Raw genomic sequence first — 11612 nt, forward strand, 5'->3', positions numbered from 1 at the left:
GTGAGAGATGGCAGAGCGGCAAGAAGTGAAGAAGTTTGAGGGAAAGAAAGAAGAAGCATTTTATTCTCTCTTCCAGCTCATCCGTCTTGTCTGATCTAGAAATCTCCAGTCTGTCTGCCTCTCTGTGTTTACACATCCCACTTCTTCTTCTTCTTCCTCCTTGTATTTATCTCGTTCCTCCTTTTGCTTCTTCATACAATGCAGCTGTGTATTTCCCCCTTAAGATTCTTAGAATCTGCAGGATAAAACAACGTTTTTGCAGTTTTCTCAGGTAAGGTAATGTCAAAACAATACACATTTCCTCCCTCTCCACTGGTGGCTTCTAATCATGCAGACAGCTTTGGCTTTATTTTCAAGGCTTTGAAATATAAGTCAAAATGACTTCACATGCAGTAACTTGGACTACTTGCAAATTGCAAACAACATGTATTGATATACACAATACAAAATTAAATAGGCAAAATTGTCATATTTACAGAGACAGTAACTAATATTTGGTTCTTTGTTGCCTGGTGAGAAATTCCCTTTAAAAAATACAGAGTTTTTGAGTTTTTGAGTCAGGAAACATTTCATAAACTTTGTTAAACACATTCTTTAAGACATTCTTTATTGTATGTCCCCTCTTGTGAATTCGGCAAATGTAATTCACTAAGTTATTCCTTTCTGTGTACAAAAAAACACCCCTCTGTGTCAGTTTGTCACGGTGTGTTGCATTACCGGCTTGTAAGCCAACATTGCTCCGTGAAGAAACTGCCTTTGGTGTTATCACTGTTTCATTTTTAGGTCATTTGAAAGTCGAACAGACATTTACACACCTTTCTTTCCCCGGCTGAGCATGGGAGGATTTGTGTGACACTGCTTTTTAGGTGACTGACTGACAAAATCTTTGGGGCTAGCAATCAGATACATCTTGGTAACAGGTAAAAATGCTTCTTGGTTGGGTAACTAGATTTGATTGGTCCAGTTCTGTGTTACTCATCTAATCCCTTGATCGCGACCCCTGCAAACATTACACCTGCTTCCATCACTCCAGTTCATCCAGACAGAGACAGAAAGGAAAGGTCAGCATGAGCAAACACTCAGCTTTCATTAGTCATTCCAGTATGGTCAACATATTTGTGGTTGTTTCCCTTCCAACCAGCCGCGTTCTCTTCTCTGTTTGGCATTCATGTGCTGCTACAACAGCCTCCACCCATCTGGTTTCCAGGTCCACTGATGCGGGGTGATAAGGATCACAGTCTGTGGTCCAGCAATTTGTGTTTTCTCTCTTTTGTACCTCCTATTACTCAACATTTTTTCTCTCTGCAAAGTCACAATGTGCTCCATTTAATTCCATCTTCCAAAAAAACAAAAGGAGGAGTTTCATTTCCCGTTGAACAGAACGGAGCGACTCAGAGGAGGGTGTAGGACAGAATCCAGTCCAGTTCCCTGAGGTCAATATGGTCTACCTGCCTTAGCTAAATTCTGCAAACAATGAGCATGAAGGTAAAACAATACCAGAACACACATCTTTCTTTTCCCACTGAATCACCTCTAGAGGGCAGTGTTCCTCTTTAAATGACCTCAGTGAAGCTTCGGTGAGGCAGCGACCGGAGTTGGTCTGGTCCTTGAAACAGCTTGATGTTCCTAACGTGTTGGTCCACGTCAAGGTACTTTGTAATTGTAGCCTATTCATTCACTCATAAACAATTACAATAAAATTAAAAAACTAATTATTGTATTTCAAAATAAAGTCTATTTCACGGCTTCTTGAACCTTAAAACAAATCTTAATTTACTTCAAGAACCCGATTTGGTTGATGGATATAGTTTTGTTCGCAGGATTTATTGAGATTTCAATAAAGAAATAAAACAACAAAATAAAACATAATTAAGCATCTGATCCAACTGATAAAGGTTCAACAACAAAGTTATTTCCCTTACATTTTGAAGAACAGTTGTTCTGGCCTTCATATTTAATACATTTTTAGATAACCATCACATGCAAAGAAAAAGTGAATAGGATTGAGAAACCCCATTGGATTTTTTTCACTTCAGATTACTCTTGTTTTTTAAGACTCTGAAAGATACAGAACTTTACTAAACAGAAACAGACAATAAGCAATAATCAACATACATGTCCAGTCTAAAAGTATATTTAAGGGTTACAAGGATGCTATCACCCCTGCATGGGCCATAAAAACTGGAACCTGAAATAACATTAAAGTCCTTTCTAGTCTCTCTTGTCATTTTACTTTGAAAGTCTGCTTTAACAAAGGAAACAAGCAGTTGAGGGAAAACAATTTGCAAGGTATAAAACTAAATTTAGCTGAACTCCATCTTGATCTTTTTGAAAACACAGACTTCAAATTCATTTATCATCTTATATTGATTGAATACACTTACTTGAGGCTATTTCAAAGACTGAATAAGAAGATAATTATGAGCAGTTTATAACCCCAAATATGTACAATTTGAGCACAAACACATCAGTAAAATTTAAAAGCCTTTTGTAGTTTTATCTATTAAAAAAAATGCTGGTCGTGCAGCCTAAATAAATGAGCACTTTCTCCTGAAATATGTTGTAAATAGTTTTTTGTCTGTCACATTGTTGGATTTAATCTGTAGTTGAGTGTTGTGTATTTCCAGGTAATGTAGCATATAATGTTTGCACGCATTACATTTCTTTTTTCTTTGACTTTGGTTTTACCTGACTGACTGAGGTTTGACCTGCAGCCTGAGAGGAAGCCTGTGGGTATTACTCAGGGCTAAAAAATGAGGTAAAAAGTTTTTAAGGAAAGTGAAGATGCACATACAAGTTGCTGTTTCTATCAACTAATACCAAATGTGATTTTAAGTCAGGTGTAATAATGATACAGCAATACACACAGCATTGCTTTTTGATTTTCTTGGCCTACCATTTAATGCAGGGTACTGATTGATATACTGTAAATATGTAAAAAGTAGGAAATAGCATTTATCATCTGTGCACTTAAATACATGTTTTTTCAGGAACATCTGACTTATTCTGCAACCAAAACTTTGCTCTTACAAAGGGTGAATTATTATCATAAACTGATAACCCAAGATGTTTAAATTCTTGGGCAGTGGCCAATCTTCTACTGTATGCAGCCAAATATTAAAATTGTAGTCATATCCCAAAGTTTGACCACATGTCAGGTTAGATTTCAGAGGAATGTGTATAAACACGAGAGAAAATACATATTATTCTGTCAGGCAGTGTGCAATAAGATGATTGTATCAACCCTCAAGCTGCTTAAGGGGCCTGATAAGGGAAAAGTTAAATTTTAAACAATTTAAACATTGTGCTGCTTGATAGGATAAGTAAGTTGTTCACGACAAAAATTATAGTAGTGATAACCACTACCACAAAAAAGATAATTGTTTTTACAAAGTAATTCTAATCAAATGATGTCAATACATATTGGCATTCTTAAATGATGACTGAAAGATAAAAAAGATTATTTCAAAATACATTGTAAATTAAGTAAGAAAACAACTATCATGTTTTTATTTTGATGCATTTAGAAAAAATATATATTGAACAAGAAAATTATTTTTTCTTAAAGCAATAACAATATTTAAAATACAACTTACCAATACATTTTAGATTGATGCATAGAACAATAAAACAGTTTATATTACTTGTACAAGCTGGATTGTACAAGTATGATATCAATAGTCACATTAACAGTTATAATTACCTTAATCTATATATAATTTTAAACAGGTGAAAATGAAAATAAAGTTAAACTCCCTGCTATAGTTGTTTGTATTAAAGACACATTGCTACTACCAGGTGAAATGTTTTACAGCAGTGATATAAATTATTTACACAGTAAAAACAATTAATAAACAGTAACATCATTAATTCAATGATGGACACAATCACAAATGACTTATTTCAATGACTAATACTCCATGTATGTGTGACATGTGTGACACAGATGACACCGGGTTAAAAAAGGACTGAAGCAAAGTGAAAAAAGAGGAGGTGATAGAAAATGGAGAGAAAGGATGGAAATAAAAGGATGGTGGACTGAGTGACGGAGAGGAAGAGGAGAGCACCCATGGGAGAGAGATGAGAGGAAGGTCAGAGACGAGGATGAAGAGGGGAGAGAAAATGGAAAGGGAGGAAGAGAGTGCGTGGAAAGAGAGAGCTGGAGGTGGAAAAGAAGTGTGTGTACGTGTGTGTGTGTGTGTTTGCGAGTGAGCGGGAGAGAAAGAGAGTGATTTGTTTTCAGTGAAAGGTGAGGCCACTTAGCCGAGGCGTAGAGCTACAGCGGAATCTATTACCATGTGTCAAAGGAAACACGAGAAGGGCACGACCTGACTGTGTGTGTGTGTGTGTGTGTGTGTGTGTGTGTGTGTGTGTGAGAGAGAGAGTGTGTGTGTTAGTGAGTGACACACAGAATAAGATCAAGTGTGGGCTGCTTGTGCAGGAGCACGGGTGTGCTTGATATGACAGTTTGTGTTTTTGTTGAGTGTGTGTGTGAGCGAGAGAGAGAGAGAGAGAGAGAGAGAGAGAGAAAAAGCGAGTGGATGCGCAATCGTGCCATGATTAAAACGATAGATACTGCACGTGTGTGTGTTTGTGTGTGTGTGTGTGTGTGTGTGTGTGTGTGTGTGTGTGTGTGTATGTGCGTTTGTAGCTTAATGTGACTGATGTTATGGCTGTGTTGCATTCTGTTAGATAAAAGCATTTGGATTGATGGAAGGTGAAGAGTAGCCTGTAGAGAGCAAGCGTTGTGTCTGTGTGGTTTTGTGTGTGTGTGTATGTGTGTGTGTGGTTGGTTGGATGAAAAAATCAAACATTTTAAAAACGTTCATGATCTCATTCTTTCTTTACTGCGAGCAGACACAGACTGACTCGCTAACGGAGGAAAAGTTATGTGGTGTGGCGTTTCTCGTACTCTGTAATGGCAAAAACTGATTTAGACAACTTAAAAGTGCTATTTGTGTTTTTGACTCTTTTTTTGTCAAAAACTGACACTTTGGGGTGGCGACCGACCCATCTTACATCTCAAAGCATCAGTTTTTGACGATTTTGGAAACCAAAAGTTGGGAATGAGACTCAAAAAATCAAATTTTCTTACAAATAGCACTATTATCTTTTGTACTTTAACCCTTTAATTACTAAATTTGGGCTGAATTTGTCATGCACAATACATAGGCAAATACTGACCAGCAAAAATCTGTTAGCTACACTACTTCGGCGCAAAAAATCTCTGGCAAAAATGCATTCTAATTTTGAGAAAATTAAAGAAAAGTAGATTTTTGACTTACCAACTTGTCAAAAACTGACATTTTGGGATGGCGGCTGACCCATCTTACATCCCAAAACGTCAGTTTTTGACAATTTGGGAAACCCAAAGTTGGGAATGAGACAAAAAAATCAACTTTTCTTTAGCACTTTAAGTATTATCTCTTGTATTTTGTATTTTACACAATTACTGAATTACTGCTGATTTTGTCATGCAGCATACGCAGGCTAATACTGACCAGCTAAAATCTGATAGCTACACTACTTGTCGCCGCTAAAAGTCTTTGGTTCTGTTCCACCGGCAGTTTTTTCTCTGCTTTTTAATGGCAAAACTTAAGTCATAAGTCCAGTTTAGTACAGCCTTAGTTTTTGTGATTACTACATTTGCCAGCAGATACTGACTAGCAAACATCTGTTGTTGGATTACGTTAGCTAAAATATTTGTTCAGTATCTACAGTTAAAGTAATTATCAGATCTATCACAGCTTGAGTTTTATTTTTGTACCTTCGAGCATTATTTCTATCAGTGATGATTAACACTGTAGGCCTACTGTGTGCGACCTGAGGGCACAGTGACATCGCTACGATGTTTAACAAGACTACAAGCAAACACTTAGACTCTGAAACAAGTCAAGTTTATTAACTGAACAACTTTATTTGGAGGTACAGTATGAAGGTTAGTGCACCATTATTGTCACTAACATTGTTTATACACACACACTGTTAACTTGGTGAGTACAGTTGACTTTTATCACTGAAGAAGATGGAGGACAGAGTTCACTATCGAATGGTGTTTATGGCGAACATTAGATGATGTCTAAGCTCGTGGGTTATGTTGTTTTACCTCGAAATAATGCATATGTCCCTCTTGATTATCGCTATCCACGTTCTTCTTTGTTGTTTATATGAACTGCAACCTGTAACACAGCAGTGCAGCATTAGAGCTTTTCCTCCTGAGCGTGAGGTCACTAGAAAATTGCAGTTTTTCTTTGTAAAATATAGGACACGTTCCCAAAGGTCTATACAAATCTGCTCAATGATTAGTCAAAGAAACTCAGGACAAATAAAGGCAGCTGAGACCGGTGCCAGACTATAAAGGAAAGGTCATAGAACGGCTGAACGAATGTGAAGATGTGTCTGAAAGTGTGAGAGAAGAAACACTATTGCAACTTGTAGGTCCGTGCAAAGGATGAGGCACTATGGGTATGTGTCTGGTAGAGAGAGAGAGAGAGAGGTCTTGTCACTCTACACCTCATGGATTCTGTGGCTCACCAGAGGCCAGTGTGGTTCACTGGGGGCTGAAACGCTCTAACCACACTGAGTGCGTGTGCGAGTGTGCGTGCCAAAGCCGCAGGCCGCTGGCCGTCCTCTCTGTGTGTATAACAATATTTCTTTGCGCCTGCACACAGGTTGAGGCGAACCAAGTGCTCCTCCTATATTCCCAGACATTTGAAACACACAAACTAGTTCAGCTATCTTTTTACGGACCTTCACTCTACACACTTCTTTACAATACTTTTATTTTTGTAACATTTTGCTAAATCGTAGCTGTGTAGAAAAATGTTACATATCGATGTTGAGTGACAGAATTACGAAACCAGTTGATTTTTGATAGGACTGCACTGGATTTCTCTCGTTGATATCGCGGCTACACTGCTAAACTACGGTGGCCCACGAGGGCAATCGCACCGTAACATAAACAGATTAAGAAACGCACTGCAAATAAACACAACACAACCAAATACACAAACATGCTACAACGGCCCAAAACCACTTTCTGCAAATACAGAAACAATACAAACCAACACCCCACAAAAGTGTTAGTATTAAAACTTGACGTCATCGTCCATTGTCATCTACCAATTTGGCAGACAACGCCCATCCCGAGTAATGTGTGATGCTCGCCATTTAAGAATCTTTAACTCTTCTGACTAGTTTTTAAACTCATCAAAACACGCCAAAGGTCGTATCATCTTCCGGTAAACTAACTGCTTCCCTTTAAGGGCCTTTTGTTCAGGAGCCACACTGCTAATATTTGTGAGAGTGTGCAGAGAAGCTGTGTCAGCATTTGGTCCGTCGGTCAACACTCCACTGGGTTTTAAACAAAACAAGAAAAAAAAGAAGAGGGAGGGGAGAGGCGGAGGAGGCAGAGGAGGCGATGGGTAGATGGATGTGAAAACGAGTGAGCGGACTGACAGTCAGGGGAGCCATTGATCCTCCTCTCTGCTCCCTCCATCCCGTCCAGCTCTCCATCGGCAGAAGACAGATAGTGTTGAGGTGGCCTGTATTGGATTTATGAGTTAATGGCCTTGCCAGGATGAGACAGATGGAGAAATAAGGAAGAGGAGAAAGACAGAGGGGAGGGGAGGGGAGAGGAGAAAGAAGAGCAAGAGATTATCTGTTGGGAGGGAGAGGACGGAGGACAGGGGAGGGGATGAAGAGGTAAAGATGGCGTGAAAAGAAAAGTAGATAAAGAAGTTGAAGTCATCCAGACTTTGTGGACGTTAAGTAAACCACAAATCTCCAGCAGACAGGTGCACGAATATGCATGTTACATACTGATGGCTACATTATATGACATTTGGTAGTTTTGGTAGCATCATATTCTATAAGCTCATCACATGTCATATATGTCTAAAAGGTCAACTCAGAAACAGCCTGTTCTCATCTTTGTGACAATGCATTTTACAGCCTATTCAGAGGGGATTTTAGAATAGTTTATTTAGTATTACAAGCAGGACAATTTTATGAACCTATAAAACAATGAATCCTTTACCAATCTGAAACGAAAATACTAATTAAAGGTCTGAGAAGAATTTGTTGTTTTAGAATTATAAGAAAATACATGTTAATATCTTGAATTTGGACAGTATAGTGTTTGAGCTATTATCTGCTTTCAAAGGAAATGTTATTTATAAGTCATGGCTGTTATCCTTATGTTAAAATAAATATAGAGCCAAGCAGATAAAGCTAATCAGAACAACCTTTGGCTCGCTGATAATTCATGTGGTTATTAGCGTGTTGCGGGTAAAATAACAACGCCGCAAAAATGTTATTGTCCCACAAAGACATGCGTGGTAATGAACCGTAACTATCTCCCTAAACTTTGAACACAATGTCTCTGCTCTATTGTTGACCCATGTTCATAAACACACAGATGCACATTAGTCATTTAAACATATGGAACATATACTGTAGCATCTGCAATAACCACTAAATGTCATTTGATATGCTTGAAAGACAATTTCCAAACAAAACCTTTTTATGTAACACTGTATTATTTAATTATCTATAAACACTAACTTTATTAGATACACCTATATAATCTAATGCAACCATATAAAACTATTCTGCCACAAAGTCTACTTTACCATGCCTATTGTGTTTTGATGCCATCACACAGGTGTTAATTCAATCATATGTTTCAGCATCGATGTCACAGTTACTGGTGGTGTTGTGCCACACTCCTTTATGTTAAGCGATGTTTGAAAAACACCTCTAAATATAACAAATTCTACTACAACATAATTTTTAACTGTTACCTCAGGAATAAACATATCATTGAACGCACACAATTTCAACAAAAACTGAGCATTACAATAAATGATGCTCTTGACTACAATAGTAAAGTTAAGGGGAGCAATTCCAGTATTTAGTATGACCAATATCAACACAGCTGAGGCTTCAAATCTAATGTATTCTACAACTCCAAAACGTGATTGGTTTAATTTATTTTCAATCCATGGTACTGGTATTTTATTGATATACTCAACTAATGACTTTACATTAAGTAAACTGGTGGTTCCCTTTGGCGCCACCTAAAACACAAACTTTTCGGCAAATGTATTTTTCAAAAATAGATGAAAAAAAGAGCAAGCTGTTTCTCTGTAAGGTACAAAGACTTTAAATTGTTATCTTTCATTAATTTAACTGTTTCTCTTTGGTTTCAAATTCCCCTTTGTTTGCTTAACAATCAGAATTTAGACCAACGACATCCAAGGCCTCTAAACTAATATAAAAACAGACTCAAACAAGTTCCTACAAGCATGAAGTGCAGAAAAGGAGCAAAGAAGAAGACGTTAAGACGACAGAAGACAAAAAATAGAGAGGCGTTCAGCCTCTTAATGACATTTGGTCCAAGGTCGTGACTCTTACTCTGCAGGGAGTGACGAGTGTTGTAATCTATATCACTTAGTGTGTCTGCTGTATGTGCTCGTGTGTATTAATGCAGCGATGTGTGTGTGCTGTGGGGGTTAGAGTGGCCACAGACTGTAATGATAATAAATATGATTATTAATAACATTAAAGTGAGGTATGTTTACCCCGGAGAGATGATGTACTGGAGACGTGTCCTCCGCAGGTCAGCTTGCCGCCATCTGTCTGACAGAGCGCCGCCATTAAAACCAGTGCAGGCTCCCAGTGCTTCATTACGTCTGTCACTGTGACACTAAACTGCGGCTTGGGCTTGTTATCTTCTGCTTTATTTAATTCTTTTAAAGCATCTTCCTTTATATCATGTCCTGGTGCCCTTCAAGTCGAATTTAAAGCACTCTGGACGGCCTTTTTTGTTGAAAGATGGTAAAACAGATAAACTCGTAGCGACCTCATTTGTAAAGAGAAGAAACAAGTTTATTCTGGCTGATAGATAAATTACTTTAGGTGTCTTCCATCAAATACAGCAGCGACAAGCGTCCAATGGATTTAGTTGACAATTGTTAACCTAACCAGGTCAGAAAATGCTAATACGAGTCATTTTGGAAGGTGATAAATGTAATCCAGGGGTCAGTGCTGGGTGCTCTCCAAGGTGCTGATCCTGCTGCTGGGAGAAGATACGACACGGAGATTGTTCTCTTTCTTACCCAACCACGGCAGCAAACAAGGTCCCCGCTCGGAGACACTTCCAGCCAACAACCCTACTCGTCTAATAGTTGTCTCACCTGTTTCATAGCCCCACCCCTCTTATTGTTTTTCATTTGTTTCGCTTTCACACCGTAGTTTTCAACATATGACTCGGTTTGATTGTCTTGTTTTTTTGTTCATTACATTATTAAATGTTCACTGTCATGTTTTACATAGGGGCAAGTTGGTTTTAAGTGAACTGAATGTAGTTGTAACCTGGGGAGAAGGAAATCAGTCTAAAAACATATGGTATGCTTTGGAATATAGCAGGTAAAAAACATGTAAAGGACAAAAACACGAAAGTACACCATCAGTGTGGCGCTTTAAAGTCAGACAATGTTAAGATATGCTGTCTATCCTTACTGTTCATCCCACTGTTCATCTCCCTCCCTCCCTCCCTCCCTCCCAGCTGACCTCCGCCGACCCCTCCGACTCTCTAAATTCATCCACATCTAGAATTCTCCTCTCATTCCCGCACCGCTCCATCCTGCGCTCACGTCTTATTTTTTGTCATCGGCGGAGGAAAATTAAAAATGTAGATCTAATCGGAGGGGGGTTGTAATGTGATCAGGATGACAGGGGGATCAATGGAGACTGTCACACACACATACATACACATTACGACCACTGATGCATGTCGAGGAAGGGGAAGTATGGATGGATGGACGGGAGTAAAGGAGGGGAGGACGTCGACCACTTTCACTTTATCAGTGGTGCTTTCTTTCTTTCTTGACTGTATTTTCAACAACAGGGCATCTTCTTCTTTCTTTTTCCTTCTTTTTTTTGTGACACATATTTTAGTTGAATTGTAGCAGTTAAATTTCGGTTGGATTACTTTTAAACAAGGAAATATGGAAGAACAAAACTGCCCAAATCAAAAATACATAAAGGAATACAGAAATAACTACAATAAAATGCACAAAAATAATATGTAGGCATAAATACATTTAGAAAAAAAAAGGTTTTTCTTACAGATACAAAACGTGAGACTCATGTTGACAGGAACCAGTTCCCACCATACAGCATTACCGGCTTTAGGATTACAAAAGGGGTTGTTTGTTCTTTGATTCTGTTTTTTAGCTCAATTGTAACGGTCAAATTTGTGTTGGATTCCTTTGAAATTAGGGTGTAAGACCAAAACTTCAATAAATAAGCAAATAAAACAAAAATGAGATGCCTTAAATAGCACTAAAAATAATTAAAAGTATGTATGCAATAGTTATATGTATATTTGTTTGTTAACTTTAAAATATATATATTTATATATATAAAACATTAATGTTGACTGGAGACATTTTCTACTTTCAGCATTACTAGCTTTCAGTGCACAAAACGGCTTTTCATGATCAACTAAATACAGTTTTTGAAGATTTTTCAGGTAAGATTCCATGTCGTAAACTTACATTTTACATAAATCATAAAGTAAGTATAAATATATATATATATATTGT

Source organism: Sparus aurata, chromosome 24 (genome assembly GCF_900880675.1).
Source record: "Sparus aurata chromosome 24, fSpaAur1.1, whole genome shotgun sequence".
Lineage (NCBI taxonomy): Eukaryota > Metazoa > Chordata > Actinopteri > Spariformes > Sparidae > Sparus > Sparus aurata.